Consider the following 25,151-nt stretch of genomic DNA (forward strand, 5'->3'; position numbering starts at 1 on the left):
CTTTTATATAAAGAAAAAGCCCACTCCTATTGAAAGTAGGTAAAGTATGTGCGTGAAAACGTATTTAAGACGTAATTATATTTTGTATAAGACCTGTGATTCAAAATGTATTTGATTCACTTGATTCAATGTGGCACTTGAGGATTATTAAAGGCAAATGTTGACCACTATCTGAAACTGTATTGCCTGCAATATTCCCAGGCTTAATGAATGGGACAAAATATGTTTTCGTTCTGAAAGCTAACATCTAGTACACATTTATATGATTTTTCTTTTTTCTATCAAACATATTTGTATGTCATATCTTCAAAGGGAGGGGATCATATTGATTTAGTCTATCATTCTGATCAAATGTAAAGTATAATTGATGAAATGAGACATATATATTCATCAGCGTAAAAACGTATATTAATGTATGTATTATGTTGTTTAAATGATATTTAAGCCCAATCGACGTCGTTAAATGGATCAACAATATGAATCACTGTATTAACTTTGGTCAAAAAGAGATGTACATTATGCATCAAAATAATTTCTTAATCTTCAAACAATTAAAAACAATGCTTTGTTATCCGCTTTTGGACCATGTGGACAAGAATGCCGACCACTTGATAGCAAAATATTGAAAAAACGTGTGGCAAGTAACTGTAAGTATATGGCTACAAAGTACAAAACCGGCATACATGTTTCGTAACAGGCTAGAACGAACATGAGAGACGCATTAGCATCTTTTTTTAAAAATAGTACAAAACCGGCATACATGTTTCGTAACATGCTAGAATGAAAATGAGAGACGCATTAGCATCTGTTTTAAAATACTTTGTTAGAAAGAGTTAGTAAGGCGTGATCGATGACGTCGTCATGAAGACTTTCTGGCCAAGACTGCAAACGTACACTTAAATATGTATTCACATGCGAAATATATTACTATTTGAGTTTCACTACTTCTTATCTAACAAACAACCAATATAGTATTGCATAATTACACTAAAGAATACTAAACAGTATGCATTTGTATATGACTATGCTATGCATTTTTTAACTTAATTTCCTCGTACATCTGAATGACTTACGTAAATTTATTAATATACAATGAACGTTTGTACGGAAATGTTTTACTTATTCGAAGTTCATCGTGAAATGCCATAAATGCAACATATTAACTAAAACCCGCAAATATACATAAAACGGCAATCTGAAGAAGAGAAATTATGACTGTTGTTTTTGTATATGCTAATTTATGCAAAACCAAGGAAGCTAATAATGTACCCTTCCTACAATAAAACAATCAAAATAAAATAGTATGCATTTAACTTTCTTAATACGCTTCACAGACATTAAACAAAGTGATTATGGTTTTGCAGGAAAATGTTTGGTTATATTAACCATCTATTCAAAGAACAATATCTTTATTTCGCACACAATGCGTATAAGTAAAATAATGATTTTATACGAACAACAGTTACGGATATAAAAAGGTGGTTATCTCAGTATTGTTGTTACAAATTGGGAAAAGTGTTAAATTGATTTCTTTTGTGAGGAACCTTTTATTTTGTTCATGTTAATTTGCTAAACCTATGTTGCATTACCACGGACTGCCGTGCGGTATAATCTTTACAACAAAGGCAATACATGTACTCGATGAGATAAACATTTCAACCAATACGTGACCAAATCTTACTGGCCGGAGTAACGCCATGAACAACATTATGGGAATTTCTTATTCGGAACTCGGTTTAAACTAATGTATTAATAATTGAAATGTATAACAAATACAAGTATCCTTAATCCAATGATGTTATGTCATGTAATTTAAACAATAGGAATTTAACAACTTTTGTCCGTGTAACACAAGTGAATATACTTAAAATTAAAAATGTGTTTGTACATATAGCTTTGATGAGTTCCTAATGATGTATATAACATGTTAATACATAGTACTTAAATTAATGAGGAACTATGATGGCAATGATGACAATTTTTGTAAGCATTGATTGTATATCATTTCGGTGTGAATTTCATGTGATCACTTAATGATAAAGTCACATTTCTTTTTATCCCATCATCAGACGTGCATTGTCGAAATAAACCCCTGTGGAATAAATTTTCCTCTATTTCGGCAGTGCTGAAGTAGAGCTGTCCGGCGCGGCGGACTGTTATGTGAGGAGAATGGTCATATTACTCGGAATCAACTATTAAGTAATCAGTTTTAGTAAAATCGAATCAGATTAAACAAAACAAACAATTTGATACCAAGATGTAATATATTTGAAACACAAAATGCAACACAAACAGCAAAATAACAACATTGTTAACAAATATTAAGTGCGCGTCCTCATGACGTCATTATTACGAGGGACTACTTTTTGTATCACGGTTCAGTAGTTAGCAATTGTTTACCTTGTGTGTGACTTTTCTTGTCAATGAATGGCTAAAAATCAACACAATGCAATAATAAAATATATTATTTTCATTTAATTGGAAATAAATTGTTTGGAAATAAATATTTAAAATATATGAAATGTTTCTTTTTTATTTCATGTATTTTATTAAATAAGTCAGCAGCAAATCAAGTCGTCTGCTTAAGTCTTAAATGTCAATTGTGGTTGAAATAATGAAAAAATAAATAATACACAATCAAGAATTAAAATAAAACTGCAGCAAAACATATTTCATCAAATGAAATAAATTCTGACAACAATGTTCAACCAAGAAACAGGTGATTTTGATGTAGTATGGGATGGTTTGTTTTCAAATGCTGTGGAATTAAGTTTGGAAGAATTTGAGCAAAAATATGGAATAAATGCACTTCAATTTGATGAGGATTTAACTGAGAATAATGCCCCTGAGTCAAATTGTGATGATCAAAATAACACAAATGTTACAATTCAAAATGAAGCTAAACATCTCAACCAGTCAATTCCAAATGAATTTAAAAACATAGAGCTTTCTGAAGTCCGACAGTACATCACAAAAGAAGAAAACAAAAACACAGCAAAAAAAACATTAAATGACACAAAAAAGTTCCAGAGGTTTCTACTGACAAAGGGTGAGACCAGAGAAATGCATCAGTTGGATGTCGATTTCCTTGACGAGCATATTGCAACGTTCATTCTATCCCTGCAACGCGAAGATGGCACAGAGTTTGAGCCGACAAGTATCCGGGCCATCATCAGTAGCCTGGACCGGAAGCTGAAAAGACACAAATACCCTTTTAGCATTATGAATGAGAAAGGGCCACAATTTTCTCTGACAAGAGAAACCTACAATGCTAAAAAGAAAAGCCTGAAAAAGCAGGTAAAAATAACTTTCTTTTTAAAGATGGAAATGCATAATTTTGTTAAATATTTATTAATTTGTATTAAATGTGTAAAAATTTTTTTTATACATATATTTAAAATTAATATAAATTAAAATAAAATATAAGAAGAACATGTGTCAAAAAATGCGAAACAAGCCAGATATTTAATTCTGAAGTCGAAAATGTCTGTACAGTCGAATTTGCCAGTACGTATGTCATGCATGTACGCTGTGAATCTACATTTAGTGTTACAAATCATTTTAATTTCCTGCAATGATATTTGTTCAAACCACACAAGAACACTAACTGCAATCATATTTAAAAGACAAATGCTTTGGTTTATTGTAGGAAATAATGTACAAAAAATCTTCCGTTTCAATCGGCTCAGGGGGGGGGGCTTATTTGGCTTTGCTGCATTTTATGAAATTTGTCTTCAATGCATAATTGTTCTTGCCTATTTTGTGTTATTGTAAAATATTTTTAGCAATATATTACAATTTAAGACACATCAAAATCGTGCATAGCCACTTTAAATGAAAGCAAATACCGGTATAAATTCATAACTCAACACTGTACTGAATTATTTAACCCTTTGAATGCTGGGAAATTTGTTGTGTGCTAAAATGTCGTCTGCTGAATTTCTAAAATTAGCATTTTCTTCGATTTTTTTCAAAGAATATTATCAGAATAGCAAACAGTTTGGATCCTGATGAGACGCCTCGTTCTGTGGCGTCTCATCTGGATCCAAACTGTTTGCAAAGGCCTTCAAAATTTGGTTCCCGCACTGAAAGGGTTAATGAAAACTATGACAGTTTGTGATATATTGACAAAACGATAATATTTTTGTATACTGACTGCAGTATTTCTTTAAGCCAACACTGATTTTCACAGTTTACAGCAAGTTTGTTGCCTTTTTGAAAAGTACCTGGGACCAAACAAATCTGGAATTTGTGTGCGTAAATTCAGTTGATTGGGATTTTTCGCGTGAATCTAGAAATAAGGACGAATAAAGAAATAATTTTTAAAATTCTAACGCTATAAATAATAATGGGTTTTTCTTTTTCTAAACCTCCTTTGCTTTTATTTAGGGAAAGGGCAACCTGCCATGTGAGGCAGACGTACTTACCGACCATGAAATAGATATAATGTGGCAGAAGGGTGTCCTAGGTCCTAACAGTCCAAAAGCTCTTGTCCACACCATGTGGCTAAACAACTGCTTGCATTTTGGTTTGCGTGGCACAAAGGAACAATACAGCCTTAGGTATAATCAATTTGATACCTGAAATAACAGAATTTAAATTGAAAACAATTTTTTTTTAAAAACTTCGCTGTTTTGCATAAAGTAAGTTTTGGTAAGTTTCACACACAAAAAATCTGAAAAAAACAGCAACAAATTAAATATTATATAAATATTACAGTTCACGTCAGACAGGGTGACAGTAAATTTGTCAACTTGATGAAATTTCAACCTCCGCTTCACCTCGATTGACAGTATTTTACCAAAAGTTGACAAATTTACTGTCACCCTGTCAAACATGTAATATTTATTTTATGATACTGAAACAGCTATTCAAACATAAACAATTTATATGAAGTAGAACTATGAACTATTTTAATATACAAACTCATTAATTTGGTCGTCTGTTAATTACTGAAATTTTAGCAAAACTGCATACTGCGCAAATTGGACAGTATAATTTTGTACCATTCCGCACATGATTGTTAAGGTAGTGGGTGACAGGTTTTTTGGGAAATAATATTTTCATGAGTGCCGCACAAGTGGCCACAATAAAATGAAAATATATATTTTCTATGATCACGAGTAAATTAAAATCGTAAATCAACGTATCAAACACATTTTTCTTTTTATTTTATGCTTTTTTCACACTTAATATTCATTGTTAACGAACGAGCTTAACTAAAGAATTGTGCTGGGATAATGACATCGTTTCGTCAAAGAAATGACATCATTTCACAGTAAACAGTGAAAATTATCAATAAATTTCACTATAAATCTTTATTGTTTGAAACAGTGAAATTATTAGTTTTAATTCACTGATATTTCTCTATAAACCACCGGAAAGCATAAAATAATAAGTAATAAATTACTGTAATATTTACAATTTTTTTTTCTCCAAACAGATGGGGGGATATTAAACTGAAAATATCTTCTGATGGGACCGAGTACTTGGAGCTCAATGAACGTCAAACCAAGACTAGAACTGGAGAAAACTTGAGCGATGTTAGAAGAGTCACCCCGAAAATGTTTGCCACCAATGAAAATGACCCCAGAAACCCAGTCGCTTTGTACAAAATTTATGCACAGAAACGCCCAGCTAATTTTTTCGATGTGAACGACCCATTCTATCTCGCTCCAAATACAATAATGAAGCAGAAGTCCGAGTCTGATCACAAAGAAAGCGTGCAATGGTTCATTCGTCAAAAAATTGGGATGAATAAATTGAGCAAAATGCTCAGGATGATGGCAACTGAAGCCGGGCTACCAGTTGAAAAACGCCTGACCAATCATTCAACTCGCAAGCACCTGGTCCAAAAGCTTAGAGAACACTAGTCCAAATAATTAGACGTAAGCTACCCCGCTTACGTCTAAACGGCTACCGTCGTTTTCCTGTAGCAAATTGAGTTCAACTTAAACTTCAGTTTTTCTCGTTAAATCTTTGCTAATGCATAAAATTATAATTAATTAGACATAAATGTGAGCGATTACCTCTTAAATGTGTAAAAATTGTGCTTTTAAACCACTTATGTACATTTTTAAAAATAAACATACACAACACACGAAGTGTGTTTGTCGTTTATAGAATTACATTGAATTATCTTGAACGAAATTATTTTTTGAATAGGTTACACAAAACCAATTGTTGTTGTACAACAAACCACATCACTTTTTAGCTTTCTGTACTTTTTAATTAAATGAAACCTATATGTGTGTGTTTAAACTACCAGTTGTATCACGGAGTGTATATTGATAGGAGATGATTCGAGTATTTGACCCTTACTGTCGTAAATTCAATCTTATGCAAAATCTATTCATCCGATTTTATTGGTTTATACGTTATCTTGTTGCTTATTAATTCCTCTTTAAAAAAATATACGTTTTAGTATACTCCCGTTGTTATTAATGGATTTATAGCGAGATAAACCCAAGAAATACACATTTTATGTTTAACCACCGCGCGTTTTACCGTGTTGTGGCTATCGATCTTGTACAATTAGCGTACAGCGAAGCGCCGAGGTTATACATTTTGATGTACCCACTCACGTCTTTTGTTGAATTAAAGTTTCATTTCTCGGCCGATTTTGACAAATTATATATCATTAGAAAGCTTACGTTACGTAGTAAACAGATATACAAACATATATTAAGTTTTTCTTCTGATTTCGACAGCCAGGGGAGTTATAACTTTAACTTTTGCAAATATCATACCGTATTGGAGTTTTAGAATCTAGATTTACGGTTGACATGTTCGTACTTAATACCAATTTGTAGCGTTCTTCTGATTTCGACAGCCCGGCGAGTTATAACTTAAACTTTTGCAAATATTATACCGTTTTGGAGTTTTAGAATCTAGATTTACGGTTGACATGTTCGTACTTAATACCAATTTGTAGCGTTTATATTTGGAGTTCAGTTTTAAAAATTACATCTTGCTTAGGAGAATAGAATTCTGTATACGATAGAAAAAAATTGTTTAAAAAAGAAAGTAATTAAGGAATGAAGGCGGAAGAAAGAAGCGCGCGTTCCTAACGCACTGAACTGATGCTACGGTCTTGGCGATTATGCTTTTGTTTAGAAACCGGCCATTGAATTTCCTTTGCCATGATTATTATATTTTTTATGGAATATATTGTGGTATTTTGTTCACGAAACATATCAATAAAGCTTATTATAAATACATCTTAATAAATTAACGATTTCAGCTCTTGTTTATAACACAGAAAGGGTGATAAATTTATGATGAAACAGCGTATATAGCGGATCCTCTCGATTTTATTCGGCTTTGCATGCATACTTGAAATAAAATGGGTGTCAAAAACATTCATCGTTTGCTGTTAATTATCAAGGAGGGAATTATGTATAATTATATGAAATGTTATTTACCTTAAAATATCAATTTATTAAAGATTCTTGAAAATCACGGTCGGTGTTACGCGGGTCATTTCGTATTTTGACATCAGGGCATCATGTCCAACTATTCAAAATCAGATTTTTTCACTGGGACGATGACGGCTTAGATTTAGACAGGCAGACAGATAGTTTATTCAGACTTATGCAACAGTACATCGTCTTCAACTCAAATATATAAATTATTTTTAGACGAATTGTTAGGTGATTACACATATAGCAGTGATGATTCTGAGAATGTTGCCATGTTTCTTATCTGTGTAATCTAGAGTCCGTGGTTTGAGCATTTTTATCGCGGTGTTCAATAAAAGATATCTCAATAATCTTGTTTATTGATAGATCTGTAGGTTTTATTGCCCTGTGTTCAGCACAAACCAATTATCTCTTTATGATCAGATACTGTGCCGACCAATACTAAATAACACTATGGTGTCATACGCCACAGCAGGGACCTATACTTGTGATCATGGAGTCTTAGTGAGAGACTTAAAAAAGTATGTTGTTTCGCTTGCGGTTGTTAAAGCCAAAAGGGGGCTTCCCAGCTGGCACAGCTGCTGATATTCGGATCTGAATACCTAAACTTATTCAGACCTTATTCTTAACCGTTGCGCGTTTTACGATATCGGATTTTAGGCGGGAATACAACTCAGTGAAACTATTCGATTTCTTATACAACATTAAGCATATTAACAGTTATTAAAATTAACAATATCAGCGACATCTTTTTAAAGACTAAACACCTTTTCAAGTATCGAATTTAACACGTCAATAAAATATATTAATACCAAAAAAGGTTTCATTTAATATTGTTCACATTAAACCTTTAAATGAAAGTGTCGCTTTAACTATTTTCCGTGTCTTATTAAGCCGCGAATCGTTTGCTAAAAACAGTTAACAAAAAGGGCTACACGTTCTAATTCTTAATGAAATACAAAAATAAGTATAACATAATTATTAACGTCCATAAACACACACGGCAAGATCAAAGTTTTAATGGAAAACTAATATGACATTCCACTTAAATTATTATTTTCGTCTAAATCAAATACTATATATAGAGAAACAATGTATTTATAACCGACCAATGAGGTAACATTATGCAACTTTCAATTTACACAGTGCTATATGGCAACAATATGGAATTTGAACAGTGGTAGTGTTTTAAGGTCTGGACTATCATTACTTGTAAGTTTGTATAAACATTTTTCTAATGCAATAAGTAAAATAATGTTTATATTTTATGTTTAATAATTTATTGCATGATTATTCTGTGCTGTTATATGAATTTGATGCCGTTAAAGCTTCCGACATGAATTCATGTCGGAACGATGCTATTTCAAAATAACGTTAAACGATATGAGGTCGATGTCGACCTCATATTTATAGGAGTAAGAGAACACAACATTCCAGCCACTGAAATTATGTCTGTCACTGGACACAAGAATGTACAGTCAATTTTAAAGTACTCAAATGTAAGTCATGAGCAACAGAATAAAATGTTCCAACATACTTGCCTCCCATGGTCAAAATGCAGATCCAATTCAAGGAAGGAAACACTCTGTCACCAGCACGGCCACATTTTCGTCAACGCAGCCCCCTAGCCAGCCGGAACAACATCAGACCGAAGCGGAAATTCTACCCGAAACACAAGTGCAAGTTCCCCACCCACAGCCACAGTACAGCTTTCAGCAGTCACTGTCCAGCTCATTTAAATCCCAGTTCTTCGGGGCAACGTTCAACATCCAGAATTTTCATGTACACAATAACTAATCCAGTATTGCAATAACACCTTTAACACACCGTAAATCCGACAAAAAGCATCGATTTGCTCTACACGCCAAGTCGACTCACGTGCTCGGCCTACTGTGTAGAAAAACAAATTCTAAATGAACCTGACTCTTTACATCGCTATAAATATAATTTGGTTATTGTTATTGATTTGGTTGAGTTTTGGTAACATTTGTAAGTGGCTGTTGTCTTGTAAATAAATGAATTGTTATTGTTTTGCTTGAAATATTCTGGTACTATTTTCTTACGCGGACCTCTTTACAGCTAAGGTCGAAAAACACTGTTTGCTTAAAATAACTTCGGGATTTTCCGTGTAGTTTTTTTTCCTATTCTATTTTAAAAGAAATAGTTAACGAATAAGAAAGATGATGGGATAAATCGAATACTAGGTCGGTGCCGAATAAAGCGAAGTTTATTTTGCTCGGCCCGAAAATCTGAACCACTCGCCAAGGCTCGTGGTTCAGATTTTCTAAGCCTCGCAAAATAAACTTCGCTTTATTCGGCACCGACCTAGTATTCTATATATAAATAATGGGGAGCCAGACAACTCGCCCCAAAGCCAACTCGCCCCAGGACAAGTCGCCCCGAAAATCTGGACAAGTCGCCCCAAATATGTTGGACAACTCGCCCCAATCGAAAGACAACTCGCCCCAATTTTGTTTCTTATATATAGTATTATAGAAATTTTGTTCATATAAAATTTGTTAAGTTTAATGTATTAATATTCGTGATTATTGTTTTTAGGAAATGTAGTTGTATGATTTTTTTTTCATTTCATATTGTAAAACTTTGTAATTCAATAATTGTTTACATACCGGATTGCTTTTAGTAATAAATTGTTATTAGCTTTTTTATGATTGTGTTTATTAAAATAAGCCCCATTTAGTTCGTCTTGTTTTGAAAACGTGTGAAATGTTAAACGTTTATTTTGACGGCATGCTTTCATTTTCTGTTCAAAGATTGTTTAATGAGACATTTTGTATGATAGTTTGGTTTAATTAAAGAATAATGGAATGTCTTTGTGTTAGTTATGTTTTGAAAACGTGTGAATTGACGAAAATTAATTAAGCCGGCATGCTTTCATTGTCTGGTCAAAGATTTATTAATAAGACAAACGGTATGACAGTTTGGCGTGATTAAAGAATAAATAAGGTTACACGCTTACCCAGACAACAATGCTGTTTGCAAAGTAATTATAAGGGCTGACTATATATAAAGAGGGTATCTGAATGAGCCCAAAGTATGTGTTTTGTTTGTGTCGGACAATACTATTTGTGACTTGGAATACGATTGCTATATAGTTGTGTGGGTTTCAGTGCATCTGCCATGTGTTCAAACATATATGTGCTTATTTGATGTCGGATACAATAATTTTCTAGTGTTAGTTAGTTTTGTGTTTGTGTTTCTGCAATGGCAGAAGTGGCAAATTGTATACATTGTGGAAAGACAGTTGGGCAAAGGCAACGTGCTGTTTCTTGCGATGCCTGCGAGCGATGGCAACACATAGGCTGTGATTCTGGTAAGTAAACTTATAATATAATTATTTGTTGTGTCTTACATTTTTTAGGTCAGGCAGCTTTTATTTCCCCATAAATAATGAATCTAAATTGTTGGATACTTGCATATTATCGGGTAATCAACCAATGTCCGTTAATCCGGTGACACATAACAGATGTGTTTTACGACCTGATAACGATCATAAAACCTTTCAGATTAATGTACGAAGTCACTGGACCGTTATCTTTGCGTTATTTGGGTGATGTATACCGCTTTAAACTATTGCTCATAGTAAATAAGATTACTTCGGAATTATAAAATTTCGGTATCCGGAGAAGTGCCCCCCCGGAGAACTGCCCCCCGGAGAACTGCCCCCTTATTTTAAAGGTGGCGGAGAGGTGCCCCCCCATCAAATCGGTAGAGGCGGAGAACTGCCCCCCTGTCAGAATTTAGTAGGCGGATATCTGCCCCCCCATCAAATCTGTAGGGGCGGAGAACTGCCCCCCGGTGTCATATTAGTTATTAGTTACGTAGTAAAAACAATACTTACGGGTAATTTTACGTTATCGCCGTACACATTTTATCCGGTAACAATTTAATTTCAGTACAAGTATATTACCATTTATCGAACTGAATAACACAAATTGTCTAGAGGTATGTGATAATACTGTTTAAGGCCCTTGGTACGCATCTGCACCACTCACTATACATGAATGCCTTGTAAAAGTCGTGTTTTAATAAGAGCGCGAAACATAGTCGAGATCCACACAGGAAACGCGTGCGTGTTAATACTGGCAATGTGTTGCAACTAAATATAGACGTGCAACTCGGTACTTATGGAGGAAAAGTTACATCGGAATTAATTTACATTATAAAGTAGTATTGACCCATGGAAAAAAAGTTAATTGACATATAAAAAAGTAAATTAATAGGCAAGGCAAAGGCAATAATTTAGCTGACTTGAAGAAAAAAATGAAGTGAAGTTGAATTTATAAGCAATTTATTTATGTTGTTTAGTTAATTCATGTCTTCTAGCACCTTATCCGTCGGTAGCATCGCCAGACTGTCGAGTCGTCCGCAGTTTGCATTTTGAGCAGATCATGTCGACATGCCAAACAAACAAAATCGGTAACAGTTGCTTTAATTAGCAGCTAATAAGGCAGGCAGAGAACTTGTTACCGTTAACGATAAGTACCGCGATCTTTTAATCTTTTAATTGGTAGACCGGACCGACCTTAATTGTTAAGAACTTGTTAGCTTTGAATAAAGCCGCATACGGGTTTATTATATTGAACCGTCCAAATCCGTAATTGGCGAAAACAAACAAATAAATTATTGTTTTCAGCTGGCATAAGGATGGATTAAATTGCATGCTAATTGTTTGTTTTTATTACGGGGAAAATATCAAATAATTCAGCCGCGAAAACTTTTTATTAGCAAAAAGTTATTTGTTTTTCTTTGTTCACATTGACGAAAATCACGTGATTATAAAGTTGGCGACGTGACGACGTCCATGCCGAGGTAGGTATTTTATGCCGTTTTAAAACTTTCATTACTTGTACAACTTTATATTACTTTTGAAATTTCACTCAATTTCCATACATAATAGCAAGAAAGTTACTGGCGTTATTGTCATTATAATACTCGCTTTATATATCACCGCTATTTCTTTAATTAGGGGGCACTTCTCCGGGTCATCAATTCTGACAGGGGGGCAGTTCTCCGCCCCTTATTAATCAGCAGGGGGGCAGTTCTCCGCCCTATACAAAAACAGTGAGGGGGCAGTTCTCCGCCCAGTGAAAAATCTTTGGGGGGCAGTTCTCCGGGGGGGGGCACTTCTCCTAGAGCCTAAAATTTCGTATGCTGTGATTAGAAATTTATTAACTGTACTGTGATATCCACATAAAATAATGACTTTACCTGTATTGATAGGAATTTTACGCGTTTATAAATGCACAGAATACCTAGTGTATAACATTATTTATTGAGCGGACAGATGCATTAATCTGCACTGGACCGCGCGTTGGGTATTTACTGTTTAGTAACATCTTAATACCATCATTTTTAAACTGATAACGGAATAATAAAAAAAAATCGTTAAGACAGACAGACACACAATTTGATTGTCGAATACAATCAGTACATAGCCATATAAACATTATACATATTTCAATTAAAAAGCATGTCAAGGAAATGTGATTCATAGAATTTAGTTTACTTACGGAGAATGTTCTTAACATATTCGATGCGAGTTTAATATATGAGATCTAACTTTTAATAAACAATTATATATTAAGTTAATTATTATTACTACTGATAAATAACATTTAAGCTTTCCTATAAAAAGAACATTTAACATTTAAGGATTCTTATTTAAAGATACTGTGTACGTGCTTGAATTAAATCTTTTTCTGTATTAAAATGTTCTAATAAAGTATAAATTTCAGATTTGGCACGAATCTTTGTATATTGATAGATCTTCTATTAATACCGGTAGTTTTTATTACCAATTATTGTCAATTAGTGTAAATTATAACATCAATCAATATGTGTCATAAATAGGGCGTACCCGAGATACAAACATGAGCCGATGTTGTCTACAACAATAACGATTGCCACACTTTACCTTTAATTGAGAATTACAGACGTGTTAATCTATAAGTGTTTTCTATCAATTACTGTAATAGATAACATCAAACAGTAGGTGTCATACATATGGTGTACCCGAGATGTAAACATACAAGTCAGAAACGCGAGTCTTACACCCATATTGGCATTTTAAATTATACTTTTGACTGCTTAACTCTAATAACATGTATAACATATAAATAAAAATGTGTCATTTAAAGATACGTTTACACATGTGTATAATTGTTATAAAATATTCATCCCATATTGTCGTTGAATGTTCATACTATGAATTTGTATGAATAATTTTATGATTGTACTTACGAAAATTTAAATTTTCGCCGTTATATAAATCTAGGAAAAAAATAACACATACAAATGTCGATGTTTCATATCACTTATATAGTATTTCATTGATTTTACAGAGCGCCTACAGTCAACGCAACACTGTATTCACCTTTGTCCGCAAGGTCATGTCTATACCGTTCCTGCCAGCGGAACATGTGGAACCAGCGATTATGAGGTAGATTATATATTTGACAAATACACAAAGAAATACAAAAAATAACTGGATGGCCACGTTTCACTTATTTAGAAATAATTCGAAAAACCGTTCAGACTATTACTTTACAAATTACTGGTCTCTTGTAATAGTACTGATTCATTTTTATTTGTTTCAGACTGAAAGAAAAAAACAACAGACGAACGCCTGGCCGACCTGCTAGAGCCATGTGGACAGGACATGGCTTAAATCTTCGGTGTGGGGACCTGAAAATTGGAGCGTGTTTGGTCGGAGTGTCCGAACAAATAATGACTGTGAAGGGTGGCACTTGAAACTAAATCAGCACGCCAAGAAAGCCAATTTGCCTTTCCACCTACTACTGACCCTTCTTTGTGAAGAGGCTTCCCTTCTCCCAACACAGGTGAAGATGGTATCAGAAGGAAAGCTATCCAGGCGACAACGAAGGAAGAACAAGTCTCTCCAGGGAAAAATCTTCAAGCTGTGGGAAGCGTACGAGAGCGGAGAATTGTCAGTCAACGGCCTACTGAGGAAATGCAGTGGCATTTATGGACCAAATGCATGAACGTTGCTCATTTGATGTCTTTCTGATTGTTGGAAATGTTTCAACCCTTGTTTTTGAAAAGCTTGTTTGTGTGTGAAAGTTACTGTGTGTTTGTAATGTTTGACCATTATTATATTTTTTAAATGTTTGATAATATTCAATATTTACGGACCAAATGCCTGCCTGAAAGTTGCTAGATTGAATTGAAATAAATTATTGCTCATTTGTTGTTTTTTTCTTCTTCTGATTGTTAGAAATGTTTCAACCATTGTGTTTAAAAGCTTGTTTCTGTGTGAAAATTTGTGTTTAATTATTACGGATGTTTGAAATGTTTGATAATATTCATCATGGCTCATTACAACCTGTGTTTGTAATGTTTTAAAAGTATTAAAGATGTTGGAAATGTTTGATAATATTTTGTGAAAGTTTGTGTTAATTATTACGGATGTTTGAAATGTTTGATATTATTCATCAAAGCTCATTACAAACTGTGTTTTAAAATTATTTTTAAAATGAGTTAATAAATGGAAATGTTTGATAATATTTTGAATTGTCTTTTCATTCATAAATCTGTGTTATTTATTTCATTTAATATGCTAAAATTGATGCTTTGTATGTTTTCAATAAAAACAAATGTTAGTATCGTGAGTCTGTAATTGTTATAAATTATGAATAAAATTATGAATATAACACATTTCAATTTTATTTTTTTCCCCATGTATTATTCGTTTTATGTATTCAGCATTCCTTTTAAAGTCAAAAATGTTATTTAATACATTTTTTTCCGAAAAGAGTATTATATATATGACAAAATATTTCGTTGCACGCTGTCATTTAATTTGGGGCGAGTTGTCTTTTATTTGGGGCGAGTTGTCTTTCGATTGGGGCGAGTTGTCTTTCGATTGGGGCGAGTTGTCCAATATATTTGGGGCGACTTGTCCAGATTTTCGGGGCGACTTGTCCTGGGGCGAGTTGGCTTTGGGGCGAGTTGTCTGGTAACCAAATAATGGACTGTTGCATATGTGTTTGCAATACCGGCGCGGTCATGCTTATACAAATAACTAATTTAAACGCAACAATTTTGCAAAACAAGGCTGTGTGTTAATAAAATAAAATTATGAATACCATGTTTTGTATTTTTATAATAACCCGTGTTACTGTTATTAGAGAGCATAAAGCAAAAAAAGCATTAAAATCGGTCGAATAGAAAATTTGTATAAATGGGTGATATATAAGCGCTTTTAATTATAATGAATACATGAATTATTTGTAATCGTTATGGTTTTAAATGGAATGATCACGGATCACGCCTGCGGATGATAATTTATACGCGATGTTCTAGTGCAGAAAGGACACGGAGCAAATTATGCTACCACTTCTATACCAGTCACAACGCGCATAACTGAATATGATATTTTGACAATTAAATATTTGTTACATTTTTGGAATGGTTTAGGATCAAACTCATACGTTAAATTATTGCTCTTTCAGCGATTTGAGTCCTTTACGTTCTTCGGTCATATCCCTAACGAAGGGAACAAAAGGGCTCCTAATGTTGTACAATTATGTGATTATGTGGCAACTGATATTATAAGTCACGATTATTTTCAATGATTATTTTTGCCTCATCACAACTACGCATAGCAATGAAGCTGTTACTGATTTGGAAAAAGGAATTTGTTTACATTTTTTTGTTTTCCTATTTTTGGTACGAAATGCGGAGTAACGAATTATAAAAAAAACGCTATTTTCACGACTACATAAAACATTGACATCGCGGGAATATTTGGTTGGTTGTTAATTTCCGAGAAACGAACACAAATCTCCATTCTGCAAAAAATACGATGGAATGTTCGGTAAGCCCTTTTCATAATTAATTCTATAGTTTGTTTACGATATATTCCATTATAAGCCATTACGTAAAAATTACCACAGCACGACAATGTGATAATTCGTCCAATGATTGGTTCGGCTGTAGCTAAAGAAACTTCAGCGTACAGTTTATATAGTATTGACAGACCTGTACGCTGAAGCTAACCCCGTATCGAAAGTCAACCAGAGTCGTAACATATTTATGTCACGCTATAAATCAAAGAAAGCTCATTTCAGGGCTCGAAATTAACACTCGCACACTCGCAAAATGCGAGTAAAAAATACCGAATGCGAGTCAAGTTTTAAGCCACTAGTATTTTTTTGCAAGTAAATAGTGAAAAGAAATGAGTAGGTATAATGCTGCTCGACACATGATCACTAAATCTTAGGTCAATTTATAGAACGCCCAAGAACCCTTATGCGTATGCGCACACCTTGTATGTAGACTGGTATATACAGACACGCGGATGGTATTGGTACAAAGGAAGTGAAACAGTCGACTATTCACACATGTTCATTGAAGCGAAAAATAACTTGTCACTTTATTCCCACAGACGGAAATAACACAAAATATACATAATACAAAAGATAAAGCAAAGTTAACCGTTTAGTTAGAAAAAACAGATTTTAAATCCTTCTATGAAAACAGTGAATTAGTGGAAAAAATAACTTAAAATAAGACTAAAACTTGTTATAGATGAAGATGGTCAATCAACCTAATGTGGGCCCTTGTGGTACAAGGAACTGATATCTTTGTATGGTTGCAGAAATAAAATGTGTATACATGTTAAGTACTTTTATTTTGTTTAAATAGAACTAAACTAAAAACCAAGGGTTTTTTATGTTTCCATCAAAATTTGCGATAATGTTTTTGATTTTGCGAGTTGGTATTAAAGCTGCTCGCAATTTTTTGCAAGTAGAAAAAAAAGTTAAATTCGAGCCCTGCGTAGGTCAATTTATAGAACGTCTGAATACCTGTATGCGGAAGCGCACACCTTGTATGTAGACTGGTATACTTATAGTACAGATACGAGGATAGTATTGGAACAAAGAACGTGAAACAGTTGACTATTCACATTTGTTCATTGAACTTGAACAGACATGGCGTCGAAGCCAAACATAATTAGTTTCTTTTTGCCTACAGACGGAAAAAAAATACGAAAGATGAAGTAAAGTTAACCGTTGATTTGTATTTTGGTGACGTCGCACTCAACACACGATATCATAGCTGATTTTTTTCAATATTTGAAAAGTTTTAAACCCATTAAAAATATCCCAAACTGACACTTAAACTTTGTTTTCTGAGTGAACACGACACACTTATATTCGAAAACAATGCCCTTATGGTCCAAGGAACTGATATATTTGTATGATTGCAGAAATAAAATGTGCATGTTAAGAACTTTTGATTTTGTTTTAATAGTACTAAATTAATGTCCGAACTTTTTTATGTTTCCTGCAAAATTTGCGAGACTGTTTTTGATTTTGCGAGTTGGTATTAAATTCATAACTCAACACTGTACTGAATTATTTAACCCTTTGAATGCTGGGAAATTTGTTGTGTGCTAAAATGTCGTCTGCTGAATTTCTAAAATTAGCATTTTCTTCGATTTTTTTCAAAGAATATTATCAGAATAGCAAACAGTTTGGATCCTGATGAGACGCCTCGTTCTGTGGCGTCTCATCTGGATCCAAACTGTTTGCAAAGGCCTTCAAAATTTGGTTCCCGCACTGAAAGGGTTAATGAAAACTATGACAGTTTGTGATATATTGACAAAACGATAATATTTTTGTATACTGACTGCAGTATTTCTTTAAGCCAACACTGATTTTCACAGTTTACAGCAAGTTTGTTGCCTTTTTGAAAAGTACCTGGGACCAAACAAATCTGGAATTTGTGTGCGTAAATTCAGTTGATTGGGATTTTTCGCGTGAATCTAGAAATAAGGACGAATAAAGAAATAATTTTTAAAATTCTAACGCTATAAATAATAATGGGTTTTTCTTTTTCTAAACCTCCTTTGCTTTTATTTAGGGAAAGGGCAACCGGCCATGTGAGGCAGACGTACTTACCGACCATGAAATAGATATAATGTGGCAGAAGGGTGTCCTAGGTCCTAACAGTCCAAAAGCTCTTGTCCACACCATGTGGCTAAACAACTGCTTGCATTTTGGTTTGCGTGGCACAAAGGAACAATACAGCCTTAGGTATAATCAATTTGATACCTGAAATAACAGAATTTAAATTAAAAACAATTTTTTTTTAAAAACTTCGCTGTTTTGCATAAAGTAAGTTTTGGTAAGTTTCACACACAAAAAATCTGAAAAAAACAGCAACAAATTAAATATTATATAAATATTACAGTTCACGTCAGACAGGGTGACAGTAAATTTGTCAACTTGATGAAATTTCAACCTCCGCTTCACCTCGATTGACAGTATTTTACCAAAAGTTGACAAATTTACTGTCACCCTGTCAAACATGTAATATTTATTTTATGATACTGAAACAGCTATTCAAACATAAACAATTTATATGAAGTAGAACTATGAACTATTTTAATATACAAATTCATTAATTTGGTCGTCTGTTAATTACTGAAATTTTAGCAAAACTGCATACTGCGCAAATTGGACAGTATAATTTTGTACCATTCCGCACATGATTGTTAAGGTAGTGGGTGACAGGTTTTTTGGGAAATAATATTTTCATGAGTGCCGCACAAGTGGCCACAATAAAATGAAAATATATATTTTCTATGATCACGAGTAAATTAAAATCGTAAATCAACGTATCAAACACATTTTTCTTTTTATTTTATGCTTTTTTCACACTTAATATTCATTGTTAACGAACGAGCTTAACTAAAGAATTGTGCTGGGATAATGACATCGTTTCGTCAAAGAAATGACATCATTTCACAGTAAACAGTGAAAATTATCAATAAATTTCACTATAAATTTTTATTGTTTGAAACAGTGAAATTATTAGTTTTAATTCACTGATATTTCTCTATAAACCACCGGAAAGCATAAAATAATAAGTAATAAATTACTGTAATATTTACAATTTTTTTTTCTCCAAACAGATGGGGGGATATTAAACTGAAAATATCTTCTGATGGGACCGAGTACTTGGAGCTCAATGAACGTCAAACCAAGACTAGAACTGGAGAAAACTTGAGCGATGTTAGAAGAGTCACCCCGAAAATGTTTGCCACCAATGAAAATGACCCCAGAAACCCAGTCGCTTTGTACAAAATTTATGCACAGAAACGCCCAGCTAATTTTTTCGATGTGAACGACCCATTCTATCTCGCTCCAAATACAATAATGAAGCAGAAGTCCGAGTCTGATCACAAAGAAAGCGTGCAATGGTTCATTCGTCAAAAAATTGGGATGAATAAATTGAGCAAAATGCTCAGGATGATGGCAACTGAAGCCGGGCTACCAGTTGAAAAACGCCTGACCAATCATTCAACTCGCAAGCACCTGGTCCAAAAGCTTAGAGAACACTAGTCCAAATAATTAGACGTAAGCTACCCCGCTTACGTCTAAACGGCTACCGTCGTTTTCCTGTAGCAAATTGAGTTCAACTTAAACTTCAGTTTTTCTCGTTAAATCTTTGCTAATGCATAAAATTATAATTAATTAGACATAAATGTGAGCGATTACCTCTTAAATGTGTAAAAATTGTGCTTTTAAACCACTTATGTACATTTTTAAAAATAAACATACACAACACACGAAGTGTGTTTGTCGTTTATAGAATTACATTGAATTATCTTGAACGAAATTATTTTTTGAATAGGTTACACAAAACCAATTGTTGTTGTACAACAAACCACATCACTTTTTAGCTTTCTGTACTTTTTAATTAAATGAAACCTATATGTGTGTGTTTAAACTACCAGTTGTATCACGGAGTGTATATTGATAGGAGATGATTCGAGTATTTGACCCTTACTGTCGTAAATTCAATCTTATGCAAAATCTATTCATCCGATTTTATTGGTTTATACGTTATCTTGTTGCTTATTAATTCCTCTTTAAAAAAATATACGTTTTAGTATACTCCCGTTGTTATTAATGGATTTATAGCGAGATAAACCCAAGAAATACACATTTTATGTTTAACCACCGCGCGTTTTACCGTGTTGTGGCTATCGATCTTGTACAATTAGCGTACAGCGAAGCGCCGAGGTTATACATTTTGATGTACCCACTCACGTCTTTTGTTGAATTAAAGTTTCATTTCTCGGCCGATTTTGACAAATTATATATCATTAGAAAGCTTACGTTACGTAGTAAACAGATATACAAACATATATTAAGTTTTTCTTCTGATTTCGACAGCCAGGGGAGTTATAACTTTAACTTTTGCAAATATCATACCGTATTGGAGTTTTAGAATCTAGATTTACGGTTGACATGTTCGTACTTAATACCAATTTGTAGCGTTCTTCTGATTTCGACAGCCCGGCGAGTTATAACTTAAACTTTTGCAAATATTATACCGTTTTGGAGTTTTAGAATCTAGATTTACGGTTGACATGTTCGTACTTAATACCAATTTGTAGCGTTTATATTTGGAGTTCAGTTTTAAAAATTACATCTTGCTTAGGAGAATAGAATTCTGTATACGATAGAAAAAAATTGTTTAAAACCGAAAGTAATTAAGGAATGAAGGCGGAAGAAAGAAGCGCGCGTTCCTAACGCACTGAACTGATGCTACGGTCTTGGCGATTATGCTTTTGTTTAGAAACCGGCCATTGAATTTCCTTTGCCATGATTATTATATTTTTTATGGAATATATTGTGGTATTTTGTTCACGAAACATATCAATAAAGCTTATTATAAATACATCTTAATAAATTAACGATTTCAGCTCTTGTTTATAACACAGAAAGGGTGATAAATTTATGATGAAACAGCGTATATAGCGGATCCTCTCGATTTTATTCGGCTTTGCATGCATACTTGAAATAAAATGGGTGTCAAAAACATTCATCGTTTGCTGTTAATTATCAAGGAGGGAATTATGTATAATTATATGAAATGTTATTTACCTTAAAATATCAATTTATTAAAGATTCTTGAAAATCACGGTCGGTGTTACGCGGGTCATTTCGTATTTTGACATCAGGGCATCATGTCCAACTATTCAAAATCAGATTTTTTCACTGGGACGATGACGGCTTAGATTTAGACAGGCAGACAGATAGTTTATTCAGACTTATGCAACAGTACATCGTCTTCAACTCAAATATATAAATTATTTTTAGACGAATTGTTAGGTGATTACACATATAGCAGTGATGATTCTGAGAATGTTGCCATGTTTCTTATCTGTGTAATCTAGAGTCCGTGGTTTGAGCATTTTTATCGCGGTGTTCAATAAAAGATATCTCAATAATCTTGTTTATTGATAGATCTGTAGGTTTTATTGCCCTGTGTTCAGCACAAACCAATTATCTCTTTATGATCAGATACTGTGCCGACCAATACTAAATAACACTATGGTGTCATACGCCACAGCAGGGACCTATACTTGTGATCATGGAGTCTTAGTGAGAGACTTAAAAAAGTATGTTGTTTCGCTTGCGGTTGTTAAAGCCAAAAGGGGGCTTCCCAGCTGGCACAGCTGCTGATATTCGGATCTGAATACCTAAACTTATTCAGACCTTATTCTTAACCGTTGCGCGTTTTACGATATCGGATTTTAGGCGGGAATACAACTCAGTGAAACTATTCGATTTCTTATACAACATTAAGCATATTAACAGTTATTAAAATTAACAATATCAGCGACATCTTTTTAAAGACTAAACACCTTTTCAAGTATCGAATTTAACACGTCAATAAAATATATTAATACCAAAAAAGGTTTCATTTAATATTGTTCACATTAAACCTTTAAATGAAAGTGTCGCTTTAACTATTTTCCGTGTCTTATTAAGCCGCGAATCGTTTGCTAAAAACAGTTAACAAAAAGGGCTACACGTTCTAATTCTTAATGAAATACAAAAATAAGTATAACATAATTATTAACGTCCATAAACACACACGGCAAGATCAAAGTTTTAATGGAAAACTAATATGACATTCCACTTAAATTATTATTTTCGTCTAAATCAAATACTATATATAGAGAAACAATGTATTTATAACCGACCAATGAGGTAACATTATGCAACTTTCAATTTACACAGTGCTATATGGCAACAATATGGAATTTGAACAGTGGTAGTGTTTTAAGGTCTGGACTATCATTACTTGTAAGTTTGTATAAACATTTTTCTAATGCAATAAGTAAAATAATGTTTATATTTTATGTTTAATAATTTATTGCATGATTATTCTGTGCTGTTATATGAATTTGATGCCGTTAAAGCTTCCGACATGAATTCATGTCGGAACGATGCTATTTCAAAATAACGTTAAACGATATGAGGTCGATGTCGACCTCATATTTATAGGAGTAAGAGAACACAACATTCCAGCCACTGAAATTATGTCTGTCACTGGACACAAGAATGTACAGTCAATTTTAAAGTACTCAAATGTAAGTCATGAGCAACAGAATAAAATGTTCCAACATACTTGCCTCCCATGGTCAAAATGCAGATCCAATTCAAGGAAGGAAACACTCTGTCACCAGCACGGCCACATTTTCGTCAACGCAGCCCCCTAGCCAGCCGGAACAACATCAGACCGAAGCGGAAATTCTACCCGAAACACAAGTGCAAGTTCCCCACCCACAGCCACAGTACAGCTTTCAGCAGTCACTGTCCAGCTCATTTAAATCCCAGTTCTTCGGGGCAACGTTCAACATCCAGAATTTTCATGTACACAATAACTAATCCAGTATTGCAATAACACCTTTAACACACCGTAAATCCGACAAAAAGCATCGATTTGCTCTACACGCCAAGTCGACTCACGTGCTCGGCCTACTGTGTAGAAAAACAAATTCTAAATGAACCTGACTCTTTACATCGCTATAAATATAATTTGGTTATTGTTATTGATTTGGTTGAGTTTTGGTAACATTTGTAAGTGGCTGTTGTCTTGTAAATAAATGAATTGTTATTGTTTTGCTTGAAATATTCTGGTACTATTTTCTTACGCGGACCTCTTTACAGCTAAGGTCGAAAAACACTGTTTGCTTAAAATAACTTCGGGATTTTCCGTGTAGTTTTTTTTCCTATTCTATTTTAAAAGAAATAGTTAACGAATAAGAAAGATGATGGGATAAATCGAATACTAGGTCGGTGCCGAATAAAGCGAAGTTTATTTTGCTCGGCCCGAAAATCTGAACCACTCGCCAAGGCTCGTGGTTCAGATTTTCTAAGCCTCGCAAAATAAACTTCGCTTTATTCGGCACCGACCTAGTATTCTATATATAAATAATGGGGAGCCAGACAACTCGCCCCAAAGCCAACTCGCCCCAGGACAAGTCGCCCCGAAAATCTGGACAAGTCGCCCCAAATATGTTGGACAACTCGCCCCAATCGAAAGACAACTCGCCCCAATTTTGTTTCTTATATATAGTATTATAGAAATTATGTTCATATAAAATTTGTTAAGTTTAATGTATTAATATTCGTGATTATTGTTTTTAGGAAATGTAGTTGTATGATTTTTTTTTTTCATTTCATATTGTAAAACTTTGTAATTCAATAATTGTTTACATACCGGATTGCTTTTAGTAATAAATTGTTATTAGCTTTTTTATGATTGTGTTTATTAAAATAAGCCCCATTTAGTTCGTCTTGTTTTGAAAACGTGTGAAATGTTAAACGTTTATTTTGACGGCATGCTTTCATTTTCTGTTCAAAGATTGTTTAATGAGACATTTTGTATGATAGTTTGGTTTAATTAAAGAATAATGGAATGTCTTTGTGTTAGTTATGTTTTGAAAACGTGTGAATTGACGAAAATTAATTAAGCCGGCATGCTTTCATTGTCTGGTCAAAGATTTATTAATAAGACAAACGGTATGACAGTTTGGCGTGATTAAAGAATAAATAAGGTTACACGCTTACCCAGACAACAATGCTGTTTGCAAAGTAATTATAAGGGCTGACTATATATAAAGAGGGTATCTGAATGAGCCCAAAGTATGTGTTTTGTTTGTGTCGGACAATACTATTTGTGACTTGGAATACGATTGCTATATAGTTGTGTGGGTTTCAGTGCATCTGCCATGTGTTCAAACATATATGTGCTTATTTGATGTCGGATACAATAATTTTCTAGTGTTAGTTAGTTTTGTGTTTGTGTTTCTGCAATGGCAGAAGTGGCAAATTGTATACATTGTGGAAAGACAGTTGGGCAAAGGCAACGTGCTGTTTCTTGCGATGCCTGCGAGCGATGGCAACACTTAGGCTGTGATTCTGGTAAGTAAACTTATAATATAATTATTTGTTGTGTCTTACATTTTTTAGGTCAGGCAGCTTTTATTTCCCCATAAATAATGAATCTAAATTGTTGGATACTTGCATATTATCGGGTAATCAACCAATGTCCGTTAATCCGGTGACACATAACAGATGTGTTTTACGACCTGATAACGATCATAAAACCTTTCAGATTAATGTACGAAGTCACTGGACCGTTATCTTTGCGTTATTTGGGTGATGTATACCGCTTTAAACTATTGCTCATAGTAAATAAGATTACTTCGGAATTATAAAATTTCGGTATCCGGAGAAGTGCCCCCCCGGAGAACTGCCCCCCGGAGAACTGCCCCCTTATTTTAAAGGTGGCGGAGAGGTGCCCCCCCATCAAATCGGTAGAGGCGGAGAACTGCCCCCCTGTCAGAATTTAGTAGGCGGATATCTGCCCCCC

The 25,151-nt window shown here is 33.9% G+C and overlaps 1 long non-coding RNA gene across 2 annotated transcripts; it reads right to left on the reverse strand.

Annotated features, from left to right (window-relative positions):
- Positions 1–2,059: 2,059 nt before the first annotated feature.
- On the reverse strand, positions 2,060–23,494 carry LOC127862617 (uncharacterized). 2 transcript variants are annotated; one of them, XR_008040706.1, is made up of 3 exons: positions 22,902–23,494; positions 4,428–4,580; positions 2,060–3,192 (listed from the first exon to the last, which is right to left on the reverse strand). It is a non-coding gene; the product is annotated as an uncharacterized LOC127862617 (long non-coding RNA). The 2 variants fall into 2 exon arrangements; XR_008040705.1 differs by lacking the exon at positions 22,902–23,494 and adding an exon at positions 8,959–9,534.
- Positions 23,495–25,151: the final 1,657 nt, after the last annotated feature.

Source organism: Dreissena polymorpha, chromosome 1 (genome assembly GCF_020536995.1).
Source record: "Dreissena polymorpha isolate Duluth1 chromosome 1, UMN_Dpol_1.0, whole genome shotgun sequence".
NCBI classification, from domain to species: Eukaryota; Metazoa; Mollusca; class Bivalvia; order Myida; family Dreissenidae; genus Dreissena; species Dreissena polymorpha.